Genomic DNA, 15,353 nt, shown 5'->3' on the forward strand with positions numbered 1-15,353 from the left:
TATTGATAGATATTTTGTATTTGACTATCTGGTAATTATTTACTTAACCAAATAATTTTCTAGTATGGTATTTATTTATTTATAAGTCAATTTACACTTCCATCTCCATCTTCAACTACAGACAAAAACATCATTTTATAATTATAATTTTGTATATTATTTACTTATAAACAAATTACGTTTAAAATAAATTTGTCGAAAAATAGAAAATTAAGTTCAAAATAGAATAGTTAATTTAATTTTTTAAACAAACTGGCGCATGCACCATTTTTAAATTGGTGTGTATTATAAAAATTAAATGAGTAAATATTGATAGATATTTTATATTTGACTATCTGATAATTATATAAATCATAAACTTTGTGTGAATTAAATTTGTTAAAAAATAGAAACTTAAGTTTCAAAGTACAATAGTTATTTTAATTAAATTATATGATATTATAAATAAACTAGTGCATCCACCATTTTAATTGGTGTGATTAATTAAAAGTAAGTGAATATTGATAGATATTTTGTATTTGACTATCTGGTAATTATTCACTTAACCAAGTAATTTTTTGGTATTGTATTTATTTGTTTGTATGTCAATTTATACTCTCCTTCTTCAACTATAGACAAAAACATCAATTTATAATTACAATTATGTATATTGTATATTTGCAATTTATTTACTCATAAACAAATTATATTTGAAATAAATTTGTCAAAAATCATAAAATTAACTTCAAAGTAGAATAATTAAATCAATTTATAAATAAACTTGCACATCCACCATTTTTTGAATTTGTTGTGTATTATAAAAATTAAATGAATAAATATTGATAGATATTTTGTATTTGACTAACTGATAATTATATAAACTCATAAACTTTGTGTGAAATAAATTTGTCAAAAAATATAACCTTAAGCTTTATTTTAATAGCTTTTATTTAATTTATAAATAAACTGACGCATCCACCATTTTAATAGATGTAAATTAATAATAGTTAAGTGAGTAAATATTGATAGATATTTTGTAATTGACTATCTGGTAATTATTTACTTAACCAAATAATTTATTTAGAGACTTATTTTATTTTTATCATCAAAAGAAAATTGTAAATCAATCGTTGTTATATATTATATATATATTTTTAAGTTATTTGTTTATAAATCAATGTATCACCTCCACTTCTAAATATAGACAAAACGTTCAATTTATACTTATTATGCATATTGTATATTCGTAATTGTAACCTAATTATGTGTAAAATAATTTTGTTATAAAATTAGGAAATTAAGTTTCTAAATACGCATACACAAACTTTCGCATTCACCATATTTTAACTTTTTTTAAAATATTTTGTATATTGATAACAATTGTGTAATTGATATAAGAAGTAAATTAGTTTAAAATAGAAGAAAATTAAATTACTTTAATTTAAAATTGTTCATCAAAGTATCTAAAATAAAATTAATTTCTTTGTTTTTATCCAGTAAATAAATATAAAAGCGATGCAATAATTTATATAGAATTTATGATAATTTTAAATGGCAAGAAAGAATAGTTTAAACAATCTATTTTAATAGTTAGTTATGTTGGGTTCAATTATTTATGTAAATTAAATATAAATTTGAATACTTAAAAATTAAACATTTGAATATTCATTATTAATTAAACATTTAGATAGTCCCTATGAAACGTAATTTTTATATATACAATTTTAGAATATAACAATATTATAAAATAATGCCAACACCACTGTATTATTATAAATATAAATACCATGATAATTTTAAAGAGCAAGAAAGAAAATTAATTTTAATTTAGTTTTAATAGTTAATTGTGTCGAATTTAATTATTTATGTAAATTAAATTTGAATTTGAATATCTAAAAATTAAATGTTTGAATATTCATTATTCATAAAATGACTGAACAACTATTTACTATATTTTACGTATTTTCTTTGCTTTTAAATCATTAATAAAATTAGCATTGTTTATCCATATACAAATAGTTTAAATTAATAAACAAAAATAAACACTAAACATCAGTGAAAATATCATCATATTATAAACAATTTTGTTAATTAAAAAACTTATAAGGAAAATTCGCATTCACCATTTTTAATACATTAAGCCAAACGTGTTAATAGAATAATTAATTATCCAAATATAATTAACATCCTAATAATATTTTAATATTATTGTAATTCATGGTAATTTTTTATTGAAGCTGATGATTTGATTTTGTACTATTCGTACTAAATAATTATGCATTATTCAAAAACAATTATGATTTAATGTTAATTTGAAATGTTCGTATGAAAATTATAATATATTAAATTTAACAACTGCAGAGAGATAATAAAGTAATTAAAACCTTTTATTGAAATTGTTGTTTAGAATAAAATATATAATATTAAGTGTAAAGGAACATTTCAGATACATAATATTTTCTTTGTAACTAAAAAAAATACTGGTACCTAAATAAAAGACAAGTGTGAATTAAACATTTATTAGGAAACTCCAGATACAAAAATATAAACTTAAAAAATAAAAACTAACTTAACAAAACATTAAAATTTAATATTAAAACTTCAGTTAAATAATATATAAGCCTAAAAAATTAATAAACTAAAAACTAGGAAGCAGCAGTATGTGTATTACAATTTTAAATTCCTTACTGACTAATCAATAAAACCACTTAAAATTAAACATAACTTAATATAAAAAGTAAAAACAAACAAACACGTTAAATAAAAAAATTAATTAAAGCGATCAGAATTATTTTGGGTATCAATGTAAGTCACGACAACTAAAAATTAAATTTCTTAAACCTAAACGAAAAAACATTAAATAAAAATAGAAAAAGAAAAAAAAAAAATACATAATTAAATTAATTAATCGGCACACGGAACGCACCGCCGAAACGGTCGAAGGTTTCGATTTCTTCACAATTTTTCGTTGCGTGGGTGGTCTTACGTCGGATGGAGAATGCGAAAGTGTGAATCCGATGTTCGTTTATTCATTTTTGTTTTTGTGGGGGAGGATATTCTCTGCCTGTTTCGGCAGCGACGTTCCGTCACCGATGCACGACGCTAGAAGCGAATTTTAAGGGTTACATTTTACTTGGGGTTTTTTGTTTTGACGCACTGTCGAATTTCGAAGGAACGCCGAAAATTTGGATAACTTCATCTACATCGACGAACGATTTTTTTTTTTTGGGGGGGTGAGGGGGAGGATTATGTTTCCAAGGGTTTTGTGAGGGCGAATTTGTGGATTATTTGACGTTATCAGAACTTAGATTTTTGAGTTTTTTGGTGTAGTTTTGTTGTGGGACATTTCAATGGGGGTAAAATAAACCATAATTTGTTATTTGTTTGTTCAAAAGGGTGTTTTTGGTTTGAAATAAGCGTATAAAGCATATTAAATTATTCAATTACTATTTTTAGTGAAGCACAAGTTATAAATTGTTGGTTTTTATAAAAAGCAATATTTTTTAATTTATAAAATTAATTTTCGTTAAAACTTAATATACTTTAATATATGAAAATCAATTTATTGTTAATAAAGCACAAGTTTAATTAATTTTTATTAAAGCTTAATTAATAAGGCAACAGACTATTTGACACCACATTTAAAAATTCATAAAAAATTGTTTCATTGTTATTTATTATTAGTGAAGCACAAGTTTCAATTAACGAACTGCAAAATAAATTACTTAATTAATTTTTAAAATTAATTTTTGGTAAAGCTCAATTTTAAAACAACAGACTACTTGACATAATATTTTATAATTTAATAAGTTACGAGATAATTATTTGTTGTTACTGAATTACAATTTTTAATTAATGAACTACATAATTAGTATTATTTTTTTAAAGCTTAATTTTAAAAGGGCAGGCCACTGGCAGAATATTAGAAAATTAATAAGTATTTAATTGTTAGTGAACTACAAGTTTAAATTAATGGACTGCATAAAATGTGACATTTTTGAATTTTTAAAGCTAATTTTTGGTAAAGCACAATTTTAAAGTAACAATCTATTTTACACGATATTTGAATTTGAATGAAAATGGTTTCTTAATTATTTATTATTGGTGTAGCACAAGTTTTAATTATAATGGACTGCATAAAAAGTAATATTTTTGAACTATTAAAATGAATTTTTGTTAAGGCTTAATTTTAAACCAAGTGCTTAAGTGAAGCACTGAAGCAGTGAAGTTTTAACTAATTGACTGCATAAAAATAACATTTTTGAATTTTTAAAATTAATTTTTAGTAAGGTTTAATTTTAAAATAACGGATTTCTTGACATATTTGAATTTAAATAAAAATTGTATAATAACTATTTATTGAGCTACATAAAAGTAATATTTTTGAATTTTAAATTTAATTTTAAAAACAACAGATTTCTTGATATATTATTTGAATTTGAATAGAAGTTGTATAATTTTTGTTTATTATTATTATTGAAGCACAATTTTTAATTAATAGACTGTACAAAAATGAATATTTTTAAATTTTAATATTAATTTTTGGTTAAACCTAATTTTAAAACAACAGTCTTCTTGATACAATATTTGAATATGAATAAGAAATGTTTTATAATTATTATTTATTAATGAAGCACAAGTTTTATTAATGGATTGATAAGTGATATTATTGAATTTTTAAAGTCAATTCTTGATAAAGCTTAAATTTCAAAAAACAGACCATTTGACACAAGATTTGACTTAAAACTCTTTCTAATTATTTATTAGGAGTGAAACAAAAGTTTTTGATTAACAGACTGTATAAAAAGTAATATTTTTGAATTTTTAAAATTAATTTTTGATAAAGCTTAATTTTAAACAACATACTATTTGAAATTTTCTTTATTATTTATTATTAGAGAAGTGTTAATTAATGGATTGCATAAAAAGTAATATTTTTGAATTTTTAAAATTAATTTTTACTAAAGCTTAATTTTAAAACAATGGACTATTTGTTATAATATTTGAATTTCCATAAAAATTGTTTCAAAGCAAATTGTTATTAGAGAAGCACAAGTTTTAATTAATTTAGTATTAATTTTTATTAAAGCTTGATTTTAAAACAACAGAATACTTGGCACACTATTTGAAACTTGAATAAATATTGTTATAATTGTTTATTTTTAACTAAGTACAAGTTTTAATTAATGGACAGTTTAAAAATAATATTTTTGAATTTTTAAAATTAATTTTTGGTAAAGTTTAATTTTAAAACAACAGACTGTTTGACACAATATGTGAATTTGAATATAAATTATAATTTGATAAGTATTTTTTATTAGAGAAGCACAAATTTTAAATGATGGACTGCATATAATTTAATATTTTTAAAATTATTTTTTATTAAAGCTCTTAAAACAACTGCTTTCTTTATTACATTATTATGTGAATTTGAATAAAAATTGTTTCATACTTTTAGTTTCCAATTGATGAACTGCATAAAAATTATTGAATTTTTAAAATTAATTTTTAATTAAGCTCAATTTTAAAACAACAGACTACTTGACATTAAATTTTATTTGATTTGAATGAATAAAAGTTGTCGTTAAGTAATAATTTATTATTATTGATGCACAAGTTTTAATTAATGATGAATTAAAAAAAAAAATATTTATATTTGATTTTTTTAAAAAAAATATTTTTGTTTTTTGAAATTAACTGTTTTTAAAGCAAGATTTCAATGCTAATTATTGTTAAAGAAGCATGATCCAGATTTAATAAATAAAATATAGTTTTGTGGTTTCATAAATTTTAAATAATATTTTTTGGCTGTAAATGGAAAAGAGTTCTACTAAGTTGCGTTGGATTTTGACGATTTTGCTATTTTTAATTTATATCAGTGTTGATTGTGCCTATTTGTTAAGCTGATAACAAATACATATTTTATAGCTCTAGATTGGATTTAGTTGAAATGAATATTAAAAATGTATTTATATGTAAAACATGCAAATACTGAATTTGTATTTTAGGCTAAAATTGAATTTTATAATTTATCTGAAACAGTACAAGTGTGTAAAATGCAAAAAATCTGTGAATGAATAAACTAACTAATTAACTAACTAATCCCTGAGTTGAAGTAGAGGCTCGACGATGATGATTTTGGATGACGAAACGTGAAACCTGCAAAAAAAAACAAGAAAAACCCGTCAATTACTAAACCAAAAAAAAAAAATAACACAAAATGAAGTGTAAATTAAAAACAGCTTAAAACCGAATCAGCGATCAACCGAACGGACGGCTTTTAACGAGGATAAAATCCGGCTTGTAAAAAAGCGAGGGGTTAATCCGCGCTAATAAAATAACACGTTAAAAAGCCGCCCCCGATCTCCAATTTAGTCGGGAAACAGATTTTTCCAGTGGAAAAAGTGCCAGGCAATTTATCTTCGACGGAAATTGGCCCCGGGGGCTGCGAAACGACGTGCGGAAACAACTTGTTGATCGGTTTGTTTGAGGGGGTGGAAAAAAAGCGAGGTGATTTTTTCACGGTCGTTTGGACGAGTGAAAAATGTTCGGCGAGGGCGGAATAAAAGTTTGATACCAGGGTTTTGATTTTTTTAAATTTCGATCAGTTCTGGTTAAAAAATTAAAATTATACACGTATATTAATCAATTAATTTTAGGATTTCATATTTTTTTAAATAAAATAATTAGAATTAATTTTTTTGTTGTTTTAAACATTAGTTTTTATAGTTTTCTTTTCAAGAAATTAATTATATGCAAAGATAATTAAAATTATTTTATGAATATGAACAAAATAAATTATTTAATTTATTTTTTTTTTATTCTTATAAATTGAGTGATTTCAGTGTCGACTCAAAACTAACTTCCGACCACTCAATTAGTCGCCGAGGTTTTTTAATTGAAATTCCTCGGTTTCGCGCAATTAGACTCGAGCTCTTTTTCACCGTCCCGTTCGCGATCCTGTTTTTTTTTTTCTCTCCAGCGTCCCGCTTTGCGGTGTCCGTTTCCAACGTCCCGGACAAAAGAGGGTCCTCCGGAGCCGATAATTGTCGATCGCCGCTTAATTGAGTGCCCACTCTCTTTGTTTTGTTATTAGGGGTTGATTTTGTGGTGTTTTTTTTCCGTTTTTTATGTGTGTGTTGTATTGTTTTAGGTGTAATTGGATGGTTACGTGTTTTGTTTTGGGGGTGATTCATTTAATGCCGAATTTATTGGATGTTGTCGATTTCCGAAAAATGTTTTTATGCTTTATATTATTTATATTTTATAGATAACTAAAACAACAGTTTCTGAGACTACCAACTATTAAAAGAAAATAGAAACCTTCTATTCATATAAAAAAAATAGGTTACTATTTACAAACTATTTAGTGTAAATCGAAAATTTAAATTTTAAATCAAATTTACTGTTTATCATAAAAGATAAAAGTATAAATCATTTAATTTTGAATAGTAAACTGTTTACTGAAATAGAAATAGAATAAACTGTTCAGTTTAAAAGTTTGATAAAATAAATTTATAATTTTACACCTACAAACTGGTTATTATAAACAAAATATTTTTTATAAAATTGTCTCTTTATTATAAACAATAAATAATTATTTCTAAAAAATAAACTGAAAAAGAAATAGTGCTTTTTAAAATAAAGTGTTGAGTATAAAAAGGAATATTTTTTACTTGTGAGAATAAATTTATTATTTAATTTCTATAAATGTCTATTATAAAGGAAATATTTTCTTAAAATAAACAGTTTAATATATAAAAGAGTGTTTTTTATTTGATTAAATAAATTCACTTTTACAATCTAAGTATAATAAGCAAAAGAAATAATAATAATAGCCTGTTTATTATAAACAATAAAACTTTTTCTTTATTAAACTTAAACTGTTTCTTATGTATGAAATAGAGTTTCTTCAAATAAGTATATAAATTGAAATTACTATATAAAGGATTATTTTTTAGTAGTAAAATAAATTTATTATTTCACTTCTATAAAATGTATATTACAAAGGGAATATAATATTTTAAAATAAACTATTCAATATAAATTATTTGATTAAATAAATTTATTATTTCACTTTTAAAATATCTCTATTATAAACAAAAGAAACACGATTAAAAAAATGGCCGGTTTATTATAAACAATAAAACTTTTTATTTCCAAAAATTAAACTGTTTATTATGAAAGAAATAGAGTTTCTTGAAATAAACTGTTTATTTTAGTATAAAAAGTATTATTTTTTGTTTGGTAAAATAAATTTATTATTTCACTTTTATAATCTGCGTATTATAAACAAAAGAAACACAATTTTAATAAAATGGTCTGTTTATTAAGTTCTAAAAATTAAACTGTTTATCATAAAAGAAATAGAGTTTCATGAAATAAACTGTTTAGTATAAAAATGATTATTTTTACTTGGTAAAATAAATTTATTATTCCATTTCTATAAAATATCTATCATAAAAGAAATAGAATTTCTTAAAATAAACTGTTTAATATAATAAAGATTTTTTTTATTAAAATAAATTTATTATTTTACTATTATAATATGTGTATTATAAACAAAGGAAATACGATTTTTTATAAAATAGTCTATTTATTATAAAAAATAAAACTTTTTATTACTAAAAATTAAACTGAGACTTATAAGAGAAATAGAGTTTTTTGAAATAAAGTGTTTAGTATAAAAGATAATATTTTTTAGTAGGTAAAATAAATTAATTAATTCACTTCTATAAACGGTTTATTATAAAGGAAATATAATTTTTAAAATAAACTGTTTAGTATTATAACTGTTTAGTTTTTAAAACATAATTTGTTCATTATACCCGCCAAACATTTTTATATATGAAAACTTTATAAAATATAACGTTTTGCATAAAATATGTAAGAATATTTGTCAATAACCTATTTATTATAAAAAAAAAATAGTGAGAAAACGAATTTCATCAATTTTTCTTGTTCTCAATTGAGAGAATAGGAAATTGAATACAGAATTACATCTCCAGGCATTCTCACATTATCAGTGCTAAAAACTGAAATTTGCCAGTTAAGAACTAAACTATTCCATTATCCGGAACAGGCAAAATAAAACGGCACCGTCAGGAAGGATAATCGTACCCCCCCTGCCCCGTCGTCTTTGTCGTTCAAGGAACACCACGTGGAAACTGCAATAAACTCGATTAGGCACACAACAATAACCGAATTTCAGTCGTCGTCGTCGTCGTCGTCGTCGTCGTGGGCCCCCCGTCTACGTTAAATTCCCCGTCGTTCGAAATAATAAAGCGGCAAATTTCATTGGCGAGTTTCTTAGGTTGCGCCGGTGGCCCCCCGTGCGACGAACGTATACCGTCTGTCTATGTGTGTGTGTGTGTGTGTGTGTGTGTGTGTACCGGGCCCCCCGGGGGGCACCCGCGAGTGCGCTCCGTCGAATTTAGAATTCATGGAATTAAAGATGAGCGAATACTTAATACGGTTCGCAGCCGCGGGACATCGCGCCCGTTTTCTGCACGCACGTAAGAAAGGAGCGGGGGCGTCCCCGAGGGGGGCGGCTGCGGTTTTTGGGGTGGCCTCGAACACGACGTCGAGTTTCGTCTTTTGTCTCGAACCAATCGTTTTAATTATTTCAGGAAATGGTTGTTTAAAATAAAAAGTATAAATAAATTAAAGTATTAAACTATTTATCTCAAAGAAAAAAACATTTGATTTATGTAAAAAACTGTTTAATAAGGAAGATATATTTTTTTATTTAAATACTGTTTATTTTAAAAGATATTTAATCAAATATCCTGTTTAAAATTAATTAGAAATTTTATTTTTTCAGGAGAAACTGTTTATAGAGAAAAAAATTGTTGTAATAAACAGTTTTTATAAAAAAATATTTAAAAAAACAGTCTATTACAAATTCAAACAAATAAAAATGTTTAAAAACTCACTGTTAATTATAAAAAATGTTCAAGGAAATGTAATTGTTTAATAAGAAAGATACATCTTTTTTATTATTATATTGTTTTTAAAAGACAAATTTCTATTTAAGTTGAAAGAAATAATTTATTTTGAAATATATTTAATCAAATATGCTGTTTAGAATTAATGAGAAATTTCACCTTTTCAGGAGAAACTGTTTATAGATAAAAGAAGTTGTTGTAATAAACAGTGTTTGTAAAAAATATATGAAAAATAGTCTTACTATACCAACTATTTATTTCAAAAATAGACGAAAAATTTTCTACAAGAATAAGAAGCACAAGAAATTGTCTAAAAAATGTAATGTTTTAATTAAATTTTTAGTATACTTCTTATAATAAACGATAAAAATGTTTGATTTGTGTAAAAAACTGTAAAGAAAGATATATTTTTTTATATTATATATTATATATTCTAAAAGATATTTAATCAAATAATCTGTTTAGAGTTAATAAGACCTTTTCAGGAGAAACTGTTTATGAACAGAAAAGTTGTGGTAATAAACAGTTTTTATAAAAAATATTTGAGAAATCAGTCTATTACAAATTCCAACTATTTATTTTAAATATTTAAAAACTAACTGTTAATTATAAAACGACAAATTTTGTACTTAAGAAATTTTTCAAGAAAATGTACTCTTTGTGAAAAAAACTGTTTAATAAGAAATATACATCTTTTTTATATAATTATACATTTTTTAAAAGACAAATTTCTATTTAAGTTGAAACTAATAATTTATTTTGAAAGATATTTAATCAAATATGCTGTTTAGAATTAATGAGAAATTTCACCTTTTCAGGAGAAACTGTTTATAGATAAAAAAGTTGTTATAATAAACAGTGTTTGTAAAAAATATATATTACTATATCAACTATTTATTTCAAAAATAAAAATATCTATTTCATTCAAAACTAAATGAAAAATTTTCTACAAGAATAAGGAGCACAATAAATTGTCTAAAAAAATACTGTTTTTAATTAAATGTTTGGTATACTGTTTATAACAAACGATAAAAATGTATCATTTGTGTAAAAAACTTTTTAAAAAGAAAGATATATTTTTTTATTATTATATATTATATATTCTAAAAGAAATTTAATGAAATAGTCTGTTTAGAGTCCTTTTCAGGAGAAACCGTTTATGAACAAAAAAGTTGTTGTAATAGTAACAGTTTTTATAAAGAAATATGAAAAAACTGGTCTATTACAAATAATATTTATTTTAAACAATATAAATGCCTATTTCATTCAAAACTAACTGTTTATTACAAAACGAAAAAATCTACATATATTAAACAGTTTATCGTAAAAGGTATATAAATTGTTCAAGAAAATATATTCCTTTAATTATTTTTTGGCATACTGTTAATTATAAACAAAAAAAATGGTTTGTGTAAAAAACTTTAATAAGAAAATTATAATTTTTTTATTAATTTATCTTTTATTTTAAAAGACAAATTTGTGTTCAAGTTGAAATAAATAATTTATTGTTTTAATAAATAGTTTTTGTAAAGAAAATACATGAAAAATAGTTTGCTTACAAATAACAACCATTTAAAAATTAAAATGTCTATTTTATTCAACTATCTATTTATTACCAAACAAAATATTTTCTTCTTATCATAAAACAAACAGTTTATTTTATAAGAGATTGTCCAAGAAAATGTATTCTTTTAATTAATTTTTTAGTTCACAATAAAATTTTTGATTTGTCTAAAAAACTGTTTAATAAGGAAGATTTTAATGAAATATACTATTTAGTATTAATGAGAAATTTTAAATTTTGAAGAAAAAACTGTTAACGGTGAAAAAAGTTGTTATAATAAACTGCTTCAGTTATACAAAAAAAAAACAGCTTTTTATAAACAAAATTTAACAAAATTTATGTGCTTATTTATGTAAAAAACAATTTATTAAGGGACATAAGAATTTTTATTTAATTAAATGTATTGATAAGCAGTTAGATTTCAGTTTATTATTTTAACTGGTGCATTTCTCGCCACAAGTGGGACAATTAACGTTTATTTTCCGGATGCCATTACGTGGACGATAAATAAGAACGTGCCATTTTCCGCAAACGGGTCGCATGTCCTTCGACAATTCACCCCCGCGGGGCGCGAAGACGAATGGCTCCGATGCACGGAACAACCGCTTTGTTCCGCGGCAATTTTAAGATCCCATAAATAATCGGGCTGAATTTCTTCCGCGTCGCGGCGGAACGTCTGGCATTCCTCCTTGGAAAGTCGTGGCGGTGTTCGGGCGCGAATTTTATCAACGAATTTAATAATTCAGGGGATCGGCGCAGGAAGTTCTCGCACTCCCCGGAGTCATAATTCATCAGTTAAATAACTGGAATTGCCCATTAATTTCTGCCCTGATTTCCAACACGTAACCGTGTACTTCTAAGGTTTGCGGCTGGCAATTACGTACCTATACCCGGAGACCGGAGTTTTCCAGTCGCATTGATTCGGGCGGTCCGGGTTTTGGGGGTGGGAAGACGTTGCCCGGAACAATCGGAAAAATGGTCTTGTCGAAATTTTAATGGCTTATAGTTTGCTACATTTAGAATTCAAGTAAAGTTTCTTAATGATTCAATATTCATTTTTACATAGTTTAATGTACTATATTAAGTTTTTTCAGTTTCTTCTTCCATGACTGACTTTTTCGTTCTTTTTGTTAATTCTCCTCTATTTTTTTAATATTTCCCTTTTGTGTTTTTTATTATGAATATCCACTGAATCAGATAAGATTTCGTAATGATTTAAATATTTAATTTGGCTTATTCTTTTATTTTTCCACAACAAAAACAGATCATGCGTTAATATTTTTCTAATTTCTTCTTCCTTGAGTATTGTTTTCCAGTTGTTAATTTTTCTATGTTTTATGGAATATTTCATTCTTTTTCTTATGATTTTCTATGTTTTTTATTTATCTTGTAAATGTTCATTGAATTAGATAAGGTTTCGTAATGATTCAAATATTTAATTTGACTTACTCTATTATTTTTCAACAACAAAACAGATTATATGTTAATATTTTCATAATTTTTTCTTCCTTAAGTAATTTTTTACTTCCTGTTATTAATTTTTCTATATATTTTTTTTTTGAATATTTTATTCAATTTCTTATGATTTTGTATGTTTATTATTTATCTGATGAATTTCCCCTGTCAAATAAGATTTCGTAATGATTCAAATATTTAATTCGGTTTATTCTATTATTTTTCAACAATAAAACAAATTATATATTAATATTCGAATATTTCATTCTTTTTCTTATGTTTTGTATGTTTTTTATTTATTTTGTGAGTATTCACTAAATTAGATAAGATTTCGTAATGATTCAAATATTTAATTTGGCTTATTCTGTTAAAACATTAATATTGTTCCAATATATTCTTTCTTCAGTATTTTTTCCTTTCTGTTGTTAATTTTTCTATGTTTCTTGGAATATTTCATTATTTTTCTAATGATTGATCTTATTGAATCAGATCAGATTTCGTAATGATTCAAATATTTAATTTCAAAACAGATAATGTTTTAATATTTTTCTAATTTCTCATTCCTTGAGTAATATTTTCGTTCCTGTTGTTAATTTTTTTATGTTTTTTGGAATATTTCAATTTTTTTCTTAGGATTTTATGTGTTTTTTATTTGTTTTATGGATGTTCACTGAATCAGATAAGATTTCGTAATGATTGAAATATTTAATTTGGCTTATTCCTTTATTTTTCAACAACAAAACAGATTGTACTTCAATATTTTTCTAAATTTTTCTTCCTTAAATAATTTTTTTATCCCTGTTTTTAATTTTTCTTAGTTTTTTCGAATATTTCACTCTTTTTCTTATGATTTTGTATGTTTTTTTTATATTATGAATGTTCACTGAATCAGATAAGATTTCATAATGATTTAATTATTTAATTTGGCTTATTCTATTATTTTTCAACAATGAAACACATTATATAATAATATTATTCTTCCTTGAGTATTTTTTTTTCTCTCCTGGTTTTTTATAATTTTGTGGGTTTTTTTATTTATCATATATTTAATTTGGTTTATTCTATTATTTATTAACAACAAAACAGATTATATATTAATATTTTTCTAATTTCTTCTTCCTTAAGTAATTTTCTCCTTTCTGTTGTTATGTCGTTTGGAAATTTTTCATTCTTTTTCTTAATATTTTGATGTTTTTCTATTTATTTTATAAATCAGATAAGATTTCGCATTAATTCAAATGTTAAATTTGGTTTAATCATTTTTTAACAACAAAACATAATGTATTAATATTTTTCCAATTTATTCTTCCTTGAGTAATTTTTTATTTATTTTATTTTTTCCTTATGATTTAATATGTTTTTTTATTTATCTTAAGAATAATATTTAATTTGGATTAATCTATTATTTTTCAACCACAAAACAGATTTTGTAGTATTTTTCCAGTTTCTGAATCAGATAGAATTTCATAGTGATTCAAATAATTAATTTGGTTTATTTCATTACTTTCCAATAACTTTCAACGTTTGTTTTTTGGAGTATATATTTTGTGATTGTTGTAGGTACGCAATTCTTTTATATTTCATAGTTTTATCTCAAATTTACTATTATTAAAAATTGGTAAAAAATAATAATAATAAATAATACCCAAGAATGAACATATTTAAAATCCAGTTCAAATAAAAATTGAATAAAAAACGAAAAAACCGATATTTAAAAAGAGTCAATTTTTTCTCAGGTCCGGAACGCGTACTCACACACACACACACTCTCACGCCGTCCCCGGTAAAAAGCGGTGGCGGCGCGGGGAGCGGCAGCGCCCCCATCTCGACATTCTTAAGGGGCCGAAGCCGTTCGCAATCATCGATTTCTTACGGCGTCGCCGCTCCGGCCCCGCCCCCAGCTTCCCCTGGCGGCGCGCCCGGCATCTTACACCGTCGCCCCCGCGTCCGCACGGCACGGGGCGGCGTGTGGCGGGGTATTCTTAGGTCGCGGAGGAAGTAGGGGCGGCTGTGGAAAAAGCGCTGAGGCGGGGGTCCCCCCGTCGGGGATTCTTACGTGCCGGCTTCTGCCCGTCGAGCGGTGGGGTGGATTGGTTTCTACGTTTTGTTTTCGGTTTTTTTTTTTTTTAAGGGATCGTGTCCGAATGTGCGTTTCGTCCTTACGATTGGACGTGCGTTTCACCTTTGAATGTTCCAATTGCGGTGTGATGATAAGATTTTTTGTTACAATTTTGGTTACAAAACAGTTTCGGTGGGTTTGTTCCCAGAAATATCGATTAATTTGGTTGAAATTAACTGATTAAAAGTGTTTTTTATCTTTTTTGATTAAGATTTAATTAAACTACGAATATGAGAAGCTATCAAGTCAGAGGTGGGAATGTAACTGTTAAAAAAATTTTAATTAAAAG

At 24.6% G+C, this 15,353-nt stretch overlaps 1 long non-coding RNA gene across 1 annotated transcript in view; it reads right to left on the reverse strand.

The window, feature by feature from the left end:
• Positions 1–5,687: 5,687 nt before the first annotated feature.
• The window catches only part of LOC109597618 (uncharacterized), a 36,910-nt gene continuing 27,244 nt past the window's right edge, over positions 5,688–15,353 (reverse strand). The window contains exon 5 of the long non-coding RNA XR_002191436.2: positions 5,688–6,138. This is a non-coding gene — a long non-coding RNA (uncharacterized LOC109597618). The remainder of the gene's footprint in view (positions 6,139–15,353) is intronic.

Source organism: Aethina tumida, chromosome 6 (genome assembly GCF_024364675.1).
Source record: "Aethina tumida isolate Nest 87 chromosome 6, icAetTumi1.1, whole genome shotgun sequence".
NCBI classification, from domain to species: Eukaryota; Metazoa; Arthropoda; class Insecta; order Coleoptera; family Nitidulidae; genus Aethina; species Aethina tumida.